This window comes from Saccoglossus kowalevskii, chromosome 5 (assembly GCF_978046115.1).
Source record: "Saccoglossus kowalevskii chromosome 5, keSacKowa6.1, whole genome shotgun sequence".
Lineage (NCBI taxonomy): Eukaryota > Metazoa > Hemichordata > Enteropneusta > Harrimaniidae > Saccoglossus > Saccoglossus kowalevskii.
In genome coordinates this window covers 24,908,491-24,926,927 of record NC_140645.1, presented here as the reverse complement: position 1 = coordinate 24,926,927, position 18,437 = coordinate 24,908,491, and the positions used below count along the sequence as shown (strand labels likewise).

General features: G+C 35.7%; 1 long non-coding RNA gene across 1 annotated transcript; it reads right to left on the bottom strand.

Annotated features, from left to right (window-relative positions):
- Nucleotides 1-13,975: 13,975 nt before the first annotated feature.
- On the bottom strand, nt 13,976-17,817 carry LOC146745922 (uncharacterized). Its single transcript, XR_014929551.1, has 6 exons — nt 17,793-17,817; nt 17,561-17,666; nt 15,598-15,791; nt 14,491-14,742; nt 14,261-14,315; nt 13,976-14,021 (listed from the first exon to the last, which is right to left on the bottom strand). It is a non-coding gene; the product is annotated as an uncharacterized LOC146745922 (long non-coding RNA).
- Nucleotides 17,818-18,437: the final 620 nt, after the last annotated feature.

The window sequence follows — 18,437 nt, the reverse complement described above, 5'->3', positions numbered from 1 at the left end:
GAAATATAAAAACTCAAGAGTAATTAAAACAGCTTGCTGCATTATAAGTATCACTATCCCGTCAAATTAGTGATTCATGCTTATTCGAATCTGAACATAACACGCCAATTCTATCACACCTTGCTAGGCTCAAACTTTCATCCAATCAGGGCATTCCAAATAAGCATGATTCCCCACAAATACTAGAAGGCGCTCTGACCAAAAAATTGACATAATTTTAATTACAAAACAGAGCCCTTGATGTGTGAATGAAAAGCACACAAACACAGCCCATTGCACATGTTTATTTTCAGACCGCTGATACAGTCACTTCACTGTATTGTGCTATCAGCAGAATTTGAGATACATACATCCTGTCTCCACCCTGTGGAATAGTGGTGTGTCTCAGGCAGTAGTGTGGTGATTGTGAAATACCTTGGAATATGCTGAGCCTAGCGTTATTGGCAATGAAAATAGATATGACATCATTGACCCGAATCTCCTACTTTGAATTGGTAGAACTTGGATAAAGTGTGGTTTATTCCACTACTAAAATTGGCATCCTCTTTACACTGATTTGTCCGCTATTTTGAGATAATCAATCATTTCGTTGAATACAATTTATTGTTTGCATGGCCATAATTTAGTTGTAGTATTTAAGTTGAGAATCTTTAGTCAGTAATAGACTTGATGATGTAACATCCTGTGATGCTGATTCCTGACTCCAGTGAGCTGTACCCTATAAATGGGTAGATATGAAGACGTGCTGTGCAGTAATCTCTGCTGATCAACAGGAACCACTGACTCTCACTGTCCGAATGGCTAGCGTTGTACCGGTGCTACCAGTAGCAGCAGATATCAGTGCAGTTGCCGATACCCCCTGGACACAGAGCACGAGTTTAAATTGTAGTGCAGCTGCTTCGACAGTATGCCAGATATGAAGGAACGCAACATTGTACATTGCTGTTCAACGGAAAATTGAGTGTTTTATTTATTCACTGTATATCCCCATTTCTTGCTGGTTCCAGTGACTAACACCCTGTATGTCTATTAATTAAAGTGTATGAAACCTTATATATTGTGTTGTTTGGTGTATTGTAATTGATACCGGTATATTTCCTTCGCTGCACAGCCTCAGTTGTGGTGATATACTTTCACCAAACGATCCCGTCCGGTGACAGTGGACGAGCTGAAGGCTCACAAGATAAGCACGCTACCAGAGATGTCCATTATTAGACCTGTATTTAAGATAAGCTGCCAGCTCCCGAATACGGAGTAGCCCCACAATATATATATATGCTAAAAAACAATCAGAACCCTTGTACGTTTATATTCCGCTTCACTTGATTTACTCTTCACAAATCGTCCCAATCAGGTGATCCGCCGCTGACGTTGCCTGCCGCTGAAGTTGACACGGCTAGCTATGCGCATGCGCACATTTGTATGGCTTCTTTTTTGTCAACGTGACCGGCAGCAATATGCTGCCGTTAACGTTCCCTGCCGGTGTAGTGCCGGTGATACACAACTGCCGCTAAACCACATTTAAGGGATTAAGATGCTTTGCCGTCTATAATCCATTACCTCCATGTATAATCATAGAACTACCTGTATAAATACTACTGATTACTCCCAGCGTAATTCAGAATAGCAGAGTCTTTGACGTCAGTGGTAGTTCAGTTCTCTGTGTGTATCTTTCGCTTGACTTGTTCATATCAGCGTTTGAATACCATGCCAATTTTATTCAAAACTAAGGGGTACTACATTTCACTACACTGCGTGCATTTACGCTCGTTCGTTCCGACATGCAATTTAAAAATGTTTTACAAGAAAAATAGTCAATTTACCTTTTTTAGCGTGATCGCGAAAACTAGCGTTATTAAAATCCATTATTTATTTTTGTAAACAAAAAAAGAATCTACCTAGTCATAAGTGTAAATTTTATTTTCTTCGCTCTTAGTGTCGTGTTAAAGAAATTATATTATTCCGAGACGGGCGAGCACTAAGAATAATGTTATCCCCGTAACGTTATTATACGATGTTTATAAAACAGATCGACAAAGTTAAACAAACAAAAAAAAAACAGCAGAAATGTTAGCAATGGTCTAAAATTGTTAATGCTTAGTGTCGCATGGAAGTTACTAGTATTAGAATTGTTCTTCCACAAAACAAGTGCCTCAAACGATTTAATGGGATTTCGTGTGTGGATTCATCCCAGTAATTGGTCACCAATATGTCCGACTCAGTAGTAATTTCCGTTTTCCTTTGAATTGCAGTATATTCAGCGTTCTATTACAAGTAATCGTGGTTTTCACATTGTCAATTTCAAACTTATTTTTAGTTGACAGCTCATATGTTTTCATGTATTGTACAACTTGAAGTTTGCATTGTTCATTATTAACTTTTAACACAAAATTGGAAATGTAAAATTTTCTACACTGTTACAATAAAATGATCTTTTTATTTTGTTGGCCTATTAGAATGGCAGTATTTGTTTTGTTGGCCTATAGTCGCTGTGAGCGTTTAGTTTGTTGGAGGCATATATTATTTGGGGTTAAAAATGAAGAAATATGACCTAGCTGATAACAGTAAAAATAATATGAATAGCATTTATTGTCACTTTAAGTGTTGACAATATCATGGGAACATTATAATGTCCTTTTCATGTTATAAATGAACTTTATTCAAGTGAAGTGAGAAGATTTTATTGGCCCCTTTTCAGTAAGACTAACCTTTGCACAGCTCTAGTCAATTTTACAAAAAATAAAAATGCAAGCACCAAATTTGTTTTTACAAAATCTGGTTTTGAAAAGATGGGAATGCTCGTTTTTGATGAAACATTTGCACATGCGTATGTATAGCATGATGAATTATGCACAGAGGTTTAAACATGATCTGCAAGGTATGTACAAGAGACATGATATGCATTATGTCCAATGTGACAAATGTTCAAATCTTGAATCAGATCACAAAATGAATACATGCATTTTAAGATGTTTGAATGTGATCGAGTCAAATATGTTTGAGATAAAGGCATGTGGATGAACATAGGAGAAAGTCCACAATTTTCAAACTTTGTCTAAGCAGAGACTAAAAATATGAATAGTGCTATTGATTTGGGTGGGATGTAACATTCTTTTTTTTCCCTAAAATTTTGAAATTTAATTGGGGCCAAGAAGACAACGAATTACTTTGTTTCTTGTATCAGTAAAAATGCCGTTATGGTCACAGTTAATTCCTCACAATACTTGTACCGGTATATCAATTCAATCAAATAAGCAGTTTTGAAGATAAAATTGTATTTTTATTTACAACAAATATAATGGAAGTTAAATCTGAGTGCAAATAAAGGACAAGCAGCCTGTCGGCTGAGATAGCTCCACTTTTAGCAATGCACATTTCAATTAAAGAACAGAAGATACGAGAAAATCAACAAATCTAAGAGGTCTACCTGTATGTGTAGTATCAAAGCAATCAAGTCAGAAATGTATCTTTTTACAAAAATAACAAAAATATTTATAAAAATTAGAAAATTAAAGATATCATCATGAAATGAACAAATCTGAGAAAGGTCCACATGTGGTACCTAAATACGTAATATAAAAGCAATCTGAAATGCGTTTTTTAACAAAAAGTTGAAAATATCACAAAAATTGGAGAATTAAAGATATTTTCACGAAATGAACACATCTAAGAGAGGTCTACCCAAAGGTACATATAAACAAAGTATCAAAGCATTTAGGCTTGCAAGAAGAAATTCCCCTGCACGATGACAACGAACAATCACTCATATGTTACAGCGCAAGATATTTACACACACCTAACTCCCGCACCCAGTAGGTAATTGCCGAGGGACTTTGCAATATCCCCTGACACTTTCCTAGACACTCCAATGACTGTTGTAGACGCATTAAAATTACAAACACGCTCACGTGACAGTTAATCAAAACACAGGACGCGATATGCCTTTGAAGTTTTCCCATGCGGAACGAAAGACGGAATCCTTGCTGTGTAACACGTGGGAGAAATATGATACGAACATTAAACTGTAAATATATATTAATATATATTAATATTAATATATAATCTCAGTGTCTTCGTCTGAACGCCTTGACATTTCATTATATATTTAGGGGCGCTTGTAAATATTTGTATCAACTAGGTTTATTATTTTCATGAAACGTTCAAAATAGAATTTATTAAATGAACCAGCATATGTATGCATGAAATAATAAAGTGTTCGATATCAAAATTGAGTAAAACATGTTTGTTTGGACGCATACACGTTGTAATAGTTGAACAGAACCCATCTGAAATCCTGGTTGGTTGTTTTGATTAACTGCCAGGTTGGCGTGTATGTAACTTTATTGCGTCTACAGCGGTCATTAAATCTTCTAGGAAAGTGTCAGGGGATATTGCAAAGTCCCTTGGTGATTACCTACCGGGTGCGGGAGTTAGGTGTATGTGAATATCTTGCGCTCGCTGTAAGCTTCGCTCTGCAAAGTCAACATCAGACTTAAAAAAGCCAGAATAAGCTGATCATGAAAACCACCATTTTCCTGCGAATCTCACTTGGAAGATTGTAATCATTTCTTTCAGTACATGCCTTACAATACTTTAAGTACAACCATTACAAACCCATGAATTTGGTATGGTTGCTTTTTCCATATTCACACATGGCAAGTGGTACCAGCATTTACATGAGTCACATTGAACCATGTCTCCAAATTCTTCAGGCATGTTACATGAGCAATGTAAGTGTACTGCAAACAGTTTGCTCTCGTATATTCTTTGACGCATGCCTATCCTTAGTTTTGGAAATGGAGTGAACTTTCTCTTTTCAAAACATCTCAAAAGATGTGTCCTCATCTCACCTTCATTGAACTTGAATGATGGTATGTCAGCTGCATTGCCAATACATATTTCCACTAGATTAGCTATGGAAAACAAACCACAGTTATTGCCACTTACTCCCTGTCTCTGTGTGCGTGGTATGATAATATCTAGCTTTCTGGTTTCTGCATTGGCATAATGACTATATATTGAAGCTATTTGACACTGGAGGTGACTGGATGGTTGTCCGGACAAACTGTTAAAGAACATTATGTATTGTGCAAACAGCTACCCAGTGCGCTCCACCAGTGTGTAATATCTGCACTGAATCTGTTAACACTGGTTTAAATTGATATTGGTGTGCCAACAATGTGTCCTGAAATCCGTTGATGTGCGGGAACTGTTTTTGAAGAAGTGTTTGTGCATGCAGCTCCGATATGAATGTCAGTCAGCATCCGGCCCTGAGTAACAATGGTGACTCTGTCAGATTCTTTTAGACGTAACTCTGGTATCCACAGAGGATCTGTTTATTGCACAAGAGGGGCATCCTATAACGAAAAAAAACAAACAGAAAACAGTGAGGGGCAAACAAAATTACTAAAAATCAGATTATGACCTAATAAATGTACATTTGTATAGTACTGTACTACATTTGTTCTACAATGACATTATGCTCAAAAACACTGCACATTGTAACTTCTGTGGTCAACAGGCCATACACTGAGTCAAACTTATGAGCCATCTCAACGTCTTAGAAAGCATACAACGTTGGCTGACATGTGCAGAGTACATGGGTTTTGGTGTCAATCATACCAAACAATGTTCCCATTTACTCCTGAGTGAGTGTAGTACCTTGACTGGTCTTGACTGGATAATATAGCTGTATAACTCACAGGATTATTTGTGTAATTAAAATATATGCCCCAAAACTACATAATTTCTATGTACAAGATCTACTTAGAAGTTATTGATATTTTGCTTACTCAGGCTGAAATTAAAAAAATGAATATGTAAATTAGCTACCTAATAAGCACATTTACTATAAATAAATAAATGCCAATACTTACTGGATTTTCAATCTCTGACAAATCCACCACCTCACATGAACTGTTTGTTGGCACTGCAATATTTGATGTGAATGGAACAGGCTCTTTTTTCAGTGTCGTTGGATAGCGTACGAGTGATGGGGTAGATGGAACAGGCAGACTTGATGTAGTCGATGCAACAGGTACTTTTTCCAAAGTTGATGATGGAACAGGTGAAGGTGATGAAATGGAGTAAACTACTTTCTCTGTCAATGGATCAGGTACAGTGTTGCCATGATGTGATGTTGCCTGTCTATATGGTTTCAGGTGAGAGTATGCAACTCGAGTGGCAAGGTGTTTACCTTTTAAAGTGACCAAGCTGATATTATTATTTTTGTCAATCTCATCAATCCTACAGAGTAAACACAAAAAAGCATCATTTCATTTCATTAAAATGTGGACACAGTACTGTGCACAGCCCCACTAGGTCAAGTATAAGCTTGTACAAAGGTGAACGTTATTACAATTTCGAGAAACTTGGGGGGAGGGGGATTTCTATGTATTTAATACAGCTTTACAAATATTGGTGCAAAATGCTAGTAAAAGTCAATGTTTCCAGAAAAACTTTGAATATAGTACAGAAAAAACACTAGAGAATACATGGAAAGGCAACTATGTCCTGTTCCAGAGATTCTGAGAATTATTCAGACAGTCAGTTAGCACTTTAGTTTTCATTTCATTGCTACACACATAACGCAATTTAAATCATTCAATCATCATACTACAAGAGAGTAAAGTGAAGTTTTAAAAAGATGCATGTTTTTTGGAACACACATAAAGGCTATAATGATGTGTTTTAATATTTTTTTAATACAATACAATACCATGATTTATTGACAATGTTTGTTTATGTTTCTATAACATAGTTGCAAAGTTGCCAACGCCTAGTCAGAATAATTCCTATTTTATCAATAATACAATTTTTTTCAAATGGACAAAGCCATAAGTTATCAATAGTGGCGTACATGCGAGAGTTGGAAAAAAAAATAACAGCGCATTTATGTTCCACTAAAAATGAGAAATTCCACTACAAATACATTGTTTAAAATCAGAGTTACCAGGGGAGTTGGTTGTTAACGTTTCAGTAGCTGCAGTATTGTAAGTGCATATCAATGCTACTATATAGTCTAGTGACAGCAATGCATCATGACTGGCCACACAGCATCGATTGTTAAAGTTTCTGGAATTCACAGGCAATAAGTGGATACTGAGCTCAGTTTAGTGGTACATGGTATGTACCTTGTTTGATAAACAGCAAAAGTGAACTATAATGTTAACAAGAGCATGGCAAATGTGAACAGTGGCATTGGATGAAAAATCGCAGGTCACATGCTCTATATGGCAAACACCTATTGGTTAGCTTTGAATGTGTCATACTACGTCTATTTATTACAACATTGAATGTTTTCAAAAATCGTGTGGCCATTGTACTGTATGTGCAAGTCGTATTAAAACCATTACATGGATGATACAAATACAAACTGGAAAAAGAAGATTTAACATATCTTAGGGGAGAACTAATTTAATAAAACTAAAAGTGAATACGAGATAAAAAACATCAATTAGTTCTCAAAATATATCGAAAGTAAACTATCAAATGAATATAAACAGACCTGGAAAAATCAAATAGTTAATTGTAGTAACAATCAAAACGAGGGAAATAAATTACGAACATACAGTTTATTCAAAACAATATTTAAAACTGAAAAATACTTAGAGGAAATAATGGACTTCAGAATGAGAAGAATGTTTACAAAATTCAGAATAAGTGACCATAATCTAGAAATTGAATTAGGACGAGAAAGGAAGCCAAAAGTGGAAGAAAAAAATATGTACACAATGTAATGATAAAAAAGTGGAAAATGAAATCCATGTTATTTTAGACTGTTAGCTCTATAAGAAAGAACGAAAATTGCTATAATAAATAAACAGGATAGATTAAACAATTTTATAAACATTTGCAACAACAGTTTTCCTCTAGTTAAATACCTAAAACAAACAATATACAAAAAATAACCTTTTTTTTTTATGGTAATTTTTTCTTTAAAGTATTATTATTGTAATTTTCTCTTTATTGTTGTATTTTTCTTATCATACATTACCCACAGATGGTAATTGTTGAGTAATGAAGTTATTATTATGATTTCGAGTCAAAACTTGTTACAACAGCAATGCTCATTGTATGGCCTGTGCTTTTTTCACTTCTGACTACAATGTTACTAATAACTTATTTTAGTCAAGAAGGAAAATAATCATGTATTATTTCTAGTGTTCTATTGATATAGCTGCTGATGTGGTTGACCTCATTTCACAACCTGCCTCCTGAAGAACAGTTCACTGCACTGTTAAATATTGATAGTATTGTCATCCAGATAGTACTGTATATCGACAGGTGCTTAGAAATTTGGCAACAAATACAGCATTAATATGCATCTTTCTTTTAATATTCTGATTTTGTACATTAGTTTATTTTCATTCTTTCCTTTTTAGTGTATAATACTGTGTACTTTTACTAATATCTGTAACCATTGCCATTCCCTCTGGGGGTGAGTAAGTGTTAATAATTAAATGTAAATTGTACTAGTGCGAACAGTTTTGCCTGCCATCCTTAGATATATCAGACTCAAACAACCTACGCACACATCAATTTATGTGTCAGGTGGGGAATGTATTCATGATTGTATAGTGATGAAAAAAACCTCATGTAGAAATTATTATTTCATGATCACTATTTATCGGATGAAAATGAAATTGGGGAAAACATCAGTTTTGTAAAGAACGCATTTCACACGTCACAGATACAGTTTACAATTTACTGACAATAATGATTTTTAATCATTGATTGTTATTCCTCTTTTACTTTTGAAGTTGTTTCTGTAAAGATATTCAGTTTTAAAATTATAAACATGTTCATGTTGTTTTTGAGGATAAGCTAAACTTGACTTGTAATGTATCTGTAAACAACGTTGTTGTAGTGGTTATTGTATTGTATTGGACCTCATGAGCTCTTACGCAGTGTCGAGGATGCCAGACAAACGTAAACCTCAAACACAGTCCCAGTGACCCACCTGGAAATGGAAGTCGTGGAAGCCTGTTCTGTCCTGCTTACCATGGTCGTAACAAACAAACATGTGCTTGTTGCCATGCCTTGACTCCCAACTATGGTTCTTGTAGTAACTCGGTGCTTGACCCGGGCAAAAAAAAAACTCCTTCTGATCCTCTGGGCCAAAAATGTTGGCCAGCTGGGGGATGGCGATCGGCTGGGGATAGTATCCTGGGATTTAATTCTTGGTGAGAAACCTGGTTTGTGTGTTTTGCATGGCTTTATTGCCCATAAAGGCGGCGCACCCGTCCGAAAAGGACAAGGCCCCTAGCTCAGAACATCACCTAACCCACCAGGACACTGTCACCAATCGATGATCCCTGGCTCTCAACCAGGCCCTCAACCAAAGCCTGAATCTCGGAGGCAAACTCGGCGTTGTGGGAGGAAGGATCTACAAAGGAACCCTCTGTATGAGTAATACGCTCAAGCAGGGATCTCGCCAGCCCAACGGGAGTGCCGGCCGGTCAGTCATGAATATTAACGAGCTATATGAATATTTATGAGTTCTGTCGCAGTGCAAATATTTTTGTTAGGCCACACCTACTTAATTTTATGGATGACATCCGCACGTGCATTAGTTTTCGCTTGTTCTCAACAAAAAAAAGAAAGAAAAAATCACTGACACAGATTGGTTTTCTGTCCAGAACTTGCCAACTCATATTGTCGAAAAGCGCCGGCTTGTCGTAAAACTCGTTTTGGACTACCTCAAAACGTGCCAATTTTGTCGTAAATGATCTTCTGTACATGCGTATTGCGTTGCCGGGAATTCCAACATAGCAACCACGCCACCAAAATACGTGAGCATAAAAGTTCAGAGGAAAAACGGAGGGATTGTTGTAGACTGGTACGCAATTGACGTCGGCCAGGGAGATGTGACGTTTACACAGCTATACGAGAGATTGGTAGCGGCAAGCGAGTTTCGCCCAGACAACTTTAAGGACATATTGTCCAGAGTGGCTGTCCCCAATGATGAGAAAAATGGGAAAGGAGTGGAGGTGTATGGTGGCCTAAAAGTCAGTCAGGTGACAAGTCAGTTCGGTTGCTTTGTCCGCATTGAAGCCGACAAAACTGCGAAAGAAGAGGAAGCTCCTCGGCTGAAGTCCGCTTTTGAGATGAAGAAAAGTTTCTTATTATTTTTTTTTCTATTTTTTGATTTGGATAATTTGCTTGCACACACAGTCAGTAATATTTTGATCAGATGACACATTTTCATCAAGATACATGCACATAATTTTCTGCATCCAAATTTTTGTTGGTGTTTTTTTTTCAATATCGAGCCTCTCATAATTTGTTACATTGTTGAAGTAGTTCTAGAGCATTTGTGTCTACACTTAGTCTATCTGAAGTGTCAATTTAAAAGAAGTAGTTTGAATGTCAAAGAAGTTAATTTCCAGGTTGCTGTTGACAAACTTGAAACTTCAATTTTTTTTCAATACAACACAGTAAGTTTTTTGTTATCTAATATTTATTTATTTCTTGTTGTGTTTATGATACACTGTGTTCTGTAGTTCAATTCGTAATTTGTATACCAGCTTGGTAGTCCTGTGGTTTTAGCGGCATTTTTTTTTTTGCAGTTTTTTTTTTTTCGCCCTCTCGCATTAGATTTGGGGTCTCCAATGGATGTCATCCATAAAATTAAATCAGTATGGCCTTATTGGAGTTAAAACATTATGTTTGGAAATTTAACCCTCTTCTTACCGACGCCATAAAATACCATGTGAAAAATGGACACCTATTTTCCCAGCATACATTTCACACTAACTAGTCAAGACTTTTTGTGTAATTTCAATCAATTTCAATTGCCAAGTACTGCCTTTTAAGTAATCAAATTGACATTAAACTTGGTTTTCCATTTAGAATAGAATATTGTCTTCTCATTTCATGAAATTCAGACACATAAATTAAATTGTACGATTAGAGGAGGGTTACAAAAATATGCTAATTACGATAAACATGACAGCTGTGAATTTTATTAATAAATCATGAAACCAGAGAAAAAAGTGAACTTGCCTAAAAGAGTAAGTCATGGTTTATCAAGTAACTATGCTACTTGAGAATTTGAATTTGGGGGGTCCAAAAAAATGTTACCCCCCCCCCCCCCCAAATATGGTTTTGTATGGCTTGGGGTGTTTCCAGTCTAAAATCAATTATATGGTATTTTATGCGTTCAGATTGTGCAGAACGTAGGGGATTTATCTTATGGCATTATATGGCTACAGTAATAATTAAAGATATGGTACTTTATGGTTTCAGAAGGAATAAGTTCTCAGCCAGATAATATGGGTTTTTATGGCTTTGGAAAGGAAATCGTTGGTCCATAAAATACCATGTTATGGTCAAATATGGTTTGGGGAATACACGTTTATTTTATCATAACCTCAGGACCACAAAATATGGTACTTTATGGTTTCAGAAGGAATAAGTATTCTGCCAGACAATATGGGTTTTTATGGCTTGGGAAAGGAAATCGTTGGTCCATAAAATACCATGTTATGGTAAAATGTGGCTTCAGGTTTTTATTTGTGAAAATATAATTACCTAAATGCGACGATCAAATTCTGTTAAACTCTGAATAATCTCCCTTCCACTACATCAATCAGTGTATGCTTGCCACTTTGAGTTGTAGGCAGCGTTGGTGGAATTCCTGTTCGCTCTGGCCAGGACGTTGGCAGCCCGCCCAGACAAGACTTTCGTCTGTGCGAGTCCAATGAGAGCCTCTATGCATGTAAGTGATACACCGCTGGGCTCATTGGTAGTGCTGGCAGGTCTGGTAAGCCCAGAAGGACTACTGGTGTTTCGACTAGCATTTTCAACAGAAGTGGAAACCAAGCCATGGTTGGCCAATTGGGTGCGACCAGTGTCAATATGCAGGTGTGCACCTGTTGAAGTTTTCTCCGGTACCCGGTGCACAAGCGGGTAGGGAGGAAAGGCGTACACATCACGGGATCGACAAGGCGTCCCTGGTCCAGGCTCCTGGAGCCAGCAAGAGTGTTATGTGTGACGAGAGCTTGGCGTTCCAGGGTGTGACAAACAGGTCTTTGGACCGTCCCACAGCCAAAACAGTCTGGAGGCTACCCACTGGAGTATCTGCCACTCCGTGTTCTGGAGGTGGAGCCACCTTAAAAGGACGTGTGCTAGAAGGAACATGACATGCTTGGGGAGACGAATTACAGTAGAAAGCTGACACGAAGAAAACAAACAATGGTCAAATTTGTGTCGTCGGTTTTTTTTTGTGCTAAAAAATATACATACACAAAGGGGGCACAGGGGTGAAAATAAGAAAAACTTATCCCACCAGCGACGGTGTCGGCTGCCGTGTTAGTGACAGCAATCCCAGCTAAAACTTGAACAGGAAAAAGCAGGTTTCCAGGCTAGACGGCATAGTTTCATCCGCACAGCGCATACATGAAACAAAAGTGATGTATTTAGCCATATGGCTATGCCTCATGGCCTCGGTCACGTGGTTCGTGAAGCGAGAGAAAATCTTGAGGTCATGGGTCCCCCCCCCTGACCTCGATTTATTTCTCCGTCATTGTCTGAATCGCAGATTAATGCCAACAGTTCAAAATAGTCATTTTGACTGACCGGACTCTATGGTGGATGATTGATCAGAGTAAATTTGTAGCAGAGCTTCTTTTGTCATGGGTATTTTTTTTTTGGTCGACGTTTTGCATTTTTTAAATTTTCAAGACATTGTAAACAGCGATCATACACTTTCAAAAATGAAGACTATTATGACCGAAATAAACATACTTAATTTATTAAAGCTGAAAGTCATTTACCTTTTCTTGAATAGATGTCATTTTTTCTACCACCTGTGCAGTGTACTCGTCCCTATCTTCGTCCGTAATGTCACATATTTCATAAATATCACTGTTTCTTTGAAGATGTTCAACCTGATAAATATGATCTCAATGTTAAACACTGAAGTGTACATTAAAAACTGTTGTTTTTTTCCCCCACAAAATTGCATCTTTAATACTAATATTGGCACTTATGCAGATGAGCTAATTAGTAAGCATATAAATCTTACAAAACACCATGATTCTCAAACTGTAGTTTGTCCGGGTAAGCGATCATGCCTGGGCACACACCCACCCCCCAATTTTGATACAATAAAGAAATTTAGGTCATGTCATACGTCCATATGGGGTCTTTTTCTACACAGTAATAAAAAAAACTGAAAAAAACTATTTTTTGTTTGATGTTTTAAGAGTTGACTTCCTTGCAGTCTGTTGTGATTCTGATAAAAATTCTTGAAAAATAAATGTACATTGCATAAATTGAGGGGTGAACGCGAAATAGCTGTGACATCAAAATAGGTAATTTAACGATCTGTTTCATAGAATCATTTTTCAGAACCATAACAGTCAGCAAGTCTACAAAAATGTTTATTAAAGCAGAAACAATAGTTCTCTTTTTTAAATATGTTGTGACCCTGAAAAAGGCTGTTTGGTTTGTGCTTCCTTAGAAACGATTCTAGCAAATCCTACAGCACATGGTAGAGCTGCAAAGCAAGTGACGCAATTGTTTCAGCGTCATCAACAATGAAAGCAATCTGCAATATTGTCACAATATAAACAATAAATTATTTGTTATATTTCTAATGTTGCATATTGCATATTTTTATTCGCCGCTCTATTCCCTGTCACAGTTTGATCTGCATGTTGTCAATTTCCCACGTTCAGGGCCTGGGACGCTTACCCAGCAACTACTGTATATCTAACAAATGTCAATCAGATAGATAGTTATTAACGAAAACTCACCTCAGAAGGCATACGTGCATTTCTGTTTAACATGAGAAAAAATGGAGTGTATTTGGTAGTGGACTGTTGAGATGTTCTGATTCCAAACATAACTGCCGAAAGGTACTCATCCCAGTTGTTTTGATGATCATTCACCAGTTTAGATATGGCAGTTTTTACAATACCATTAGTTCTTTCAGCTAAACCATTGGTTTGAGGGTGGTATGCTGCTGTTATTCTGTGGTTAATGTTCAGTAAAGTGCAGATATTCTCATTCACCTAAAATGCAAATACACAAATATGTGTAAGCTGGAAGCATGTGTAAGATATAATTGTACATAACATGTCTGAGTGACAAAAAACAAACTACTGTAAAATACTTTATTTAACTCGTCAAAAATCAGTGAAAATAAATTCTACAGAAAAAACACCTAAAAAGTTGTTTCAGCGAAAATAAATATCAGCTAAAATAAAGTATTTTACAGTATTTTAAAACAAACACTTAATCATACATATACCTGATTTACAAATTCTCGTCCTTGGTCAGATAAAATGTGTATTGGCAGCCCATATCTACGAACATGAAAACAAACATTATTATAGTTTCAGGTAATAATGAGGAAATCACATTCTTTTCATGGTTTGAATAAATCAACAGCATGCACTATAAGTTAGCTAAATGTTTGAATCTCGAAAGAATATTTACTGATTTAATACTGATTATATCATTTAAAATCAAAACACTCACCTGTAAAATGTTTCACAAACACATCGAGCTACGCATGCTGCACTTTTCTCTTGTAATGGGAAAGACTCGCACCACTTGGTAAAATAGTCTGTCAATGTTAATACATACTTATTACCCACTCTTTGTGGTTTCAAGGGGGCCAAACAAATCCATCCCCAACATGTACCATGGTTCCTTGACTTTTATACGCTTCAATTCAGGAGCCACCGTTTTCACTTTTTCAAACTTCTGACATTTCTCACAAATGTCAATCTAAAACAGTAAAGATAAATCTCAAATGACTCAATCATGAATTGCCTCCCCCAAATGAGAAAAATAATTTAAAACAACTATCTCATTTGTACTGAAACTGCTATTTTCACATGCTGGAACAAAAATTAACAAAAGACAAAATTTATTAAAAATACAGACTTGGATATAGGAAAGCCAAGTTATGTTGTACATAACAAGATCAAAACCATTGACATTATTGATATAACAAATCTCAACTGCATCAGGATGCTACTAAAAGTAGAGTTTGAAAAGTTAAACAAACAAGCACTGCTATTGGTTTTGTGTAATGTTTGTCTTTGAAGAGAGGCTTAGAAGAAGTGCATATTTGATTGTGGAACAGTAATGTTTGACAAAGAATTATTTGATGATTGAAATATATACATAACAGTAGTTATTAACACATCATTGGCAACATTTATTTTATTAGTTAAAATTAGGAAATCAGATGAATTATTGACTTTTTCTCAATACTAAATGAGAACAGGGAGTGTGTCACATTTAATTGTATTGTCTTCAGTGTTTTCGTTCATTGAATGATACCTATGAATGTGTTAATTACCCATTTAAAAAAAAAATACCATAATATATATCATATTACCATTTTAACGTCAAGAAATCACTAACTATTAATTACAACGGATTTCTTAGTTTCACCTAATAAATCATTTTGGTATTTACATCAATTGGAGGCAGTTGGTATTTTTTAATTTCTTCAAAATGGTCATTCACCAAAATGTTTTTTCAACGAAACATCATGCCTGACAAAATGCTACCTCTAAAACAATATATTTATGATGCCTTTCTGAGAACAAGTGACAAATATATTATACATACCCATCTATCAATGTCTGAATCAAAGCCCCTCCAGTAATAACGAGTCTTTATTTTGTGTTTGGTTTTTTTGTGGCCTACATGTGCCCCTTGAGGAGAGTCATGGCACTCTTTGAAGACTTGCTCCTTTTCCTCATCTGTGAATAACACTCTGCGTCTTTCAACTTTTTTTGGCCCAACATAATACAAGGCATCTTCTTTATAATAAAACAAAATATTAGTCTAGAGTTACAGCAGCAGGTAAAAAAAAAGTTTTAAACTTTAAACCCAGCAGTGTATTTTTAATGATAATTCATTCATATGTAAATGCAGGAACAGACAGAAACAATAGCATACAGGAAGTAAGTGTATCCACCCCCTGAAAAGTACCAGAATGTGCAATGCTGTTAAAAGGACATGGTCGTTGCATCACTCATGAGAGTTACTGACATGGGCACAATGGGCACTGAAAGGCACCATGGGAGCGAGGAAGCAGGAATTAGCAAATTTTGTGTTCATATTCATTTTTATTTGCAAATTTCTGAAATATTTTTTCCTCACCCTTAACTTATTTCGCACAAAATCCCTCAGCACAACTTAGTTTTCAAATGGGCAATCACTATCCTTTAATGTTTAATACAGATGGGGGTAATAAAGTTACTGTGAGATGATCGTCTTAATTATCCATAGTGCTTTTAAGCGGCTTCAGAATTTTTGGAATGAAAAACATTTGAATTTTGTTTGAATCTTATCAAATTATACATTTTATATACGATATACATTGGTTATGATTTCTGTCTTACATTACATACAATACACTGAATTGACCTCTGATGAGTTGTGAGCAATACAACACTTTAAATGTTATTTGTTTTTGTAATAAACTACCATTTCATTTAACAACTTTTTAGACTTTTATTACTATAAGATAGCAAACAATATTATCTATTTCAATCAAAAATATAAAGTACCATTACAAAACACTGCAAAAAATCAAAATAAAAAATGAATTATGAATAAAAATAACTTTTATTTTTTTTTTTATAAAAGTCTATTTCACATCTACTGCAATTAGAAAACTACTTAAACAACTCTGGGAAAATAAATGTATAATATAGGACTCGCATGGTTTTATATTCTTTTATGTCTGTTTGGTAGACAATTTGAAATACAAGAACTTTACAGTAACAACAAAATTAAAATAAAACAAATATCTGGTATTTATGAAGACAAAAATAAATTTGATTTTAACTCAGCCTTCAAAACAAAAAATTATATTTCAACCATAGTTATGGGTATGGTTCATGTTAGATTTTAGTCTATAGCGTATTGTATTTATAAACAATCTGTATTGTATCACTTAATTAAGGAAGCCCAGGCAGTGTGGATACTGGTAAATAGAGACATATTAATTAAAGTTTCAATCTATAGGGCAGTAGACCCTACATGTTCACATTCAGCATAATCGATTGAACTTCATACTTGAAAACTGTAGGCTTTATAAATACTATTATCGTTCACAGTAGCAACATAAAATAGAAATCTACTTCATTATTGACCCCATCGGTCAAAATCTTAGAGAAACCAGTGAGTATGACTGAGACGAGGCGTCATTTGTTATCACATTTGAGTCTTACCAGTAACCTAAAACTAGGTTACTGGTAAGTATCCTAATGATCAGGTTCCATAAACATATGAAATGTGTCAGGCATGTGACACTATACTCAACACATAATGCACGTATTCGTATTTTTCAAGATCTATTTACGTACATTGACCTCGTACATACAGGTTAGAAATTTGCTGCAGTTTAGCAGCTCTTATTGGCCGCTTAAGCTATTTTGATACCACGACCAAGAGAGCTGCATAAACTGCAGCAAGTTAGAAATGAATTACATCTACGTGTCACGTACAATAACATGTTATACGTGGTTGAGCCATAGTTAATGAGCAATAGTGGTCATCACCCCTAGATTGTAGTACTTACTGTAGCGGGTTCTTTATATAACACTGTATTACAATACAGTCCACGGCGACCAAGTGAGTTGCCAAGCCGAAGATTGCGCGAGGATTCCGGATGAATAATCATTATTCTATTAAGAGTCAGATTCACAGAAAAAATGACGCAAGCTATGTGATGAGTGTATAATTATGTACACAGAAATACTCAATTAATGTGAAAATAGGTTAAAATATAACGATATACGGGCCATGTATACCGCTTTTCACTTTCATAACCCGAATGGCAACGTAAACTGAATAGAAACTTGCGCATGCGCACAATTAGCAATGTCACCTTCAACAGCAGTCTCCTTCAGCACTCGGCTGAAGCTAGCAGACACTCCCAGCAGACAGTGGAAGCTAGCAGACACACTAGCAGCCACAGTCTATAAGGCATAATAATGCTTTGAATCAAAGTTTATCACATCTTTTTGCATCACGTAATCATAGTTTGACATCAATATATTAATATAAATGGCTAATATTCATTTAAACAGAGAAATTCTAACAAATGTACTCACTCCCCCTGAAAGTGTATCTCTATGTGAGTGTATATAAACACTATTCCCAATATTTTTTGGGAAATATTGAGTGTGCACCTTATCCACATATATGGTATGAAACATACATGTATTGACTACAATTTGTGATAGGTGACATTTAATAATTAGCAGACAATTTTAAAATCTGGAAATCATAATTGTGGTATAACTGCCCTATCTATATGCTAGCAGACACTAATTACAGTAAAAATATTGAGTGTGCACCTTAACCACCTATGTGGTATGAAACATACATGTATGGACTACAATTTGTGATAGGTGACATTTAATAATTAGCAGACAATTTTAAAATATGGAAAT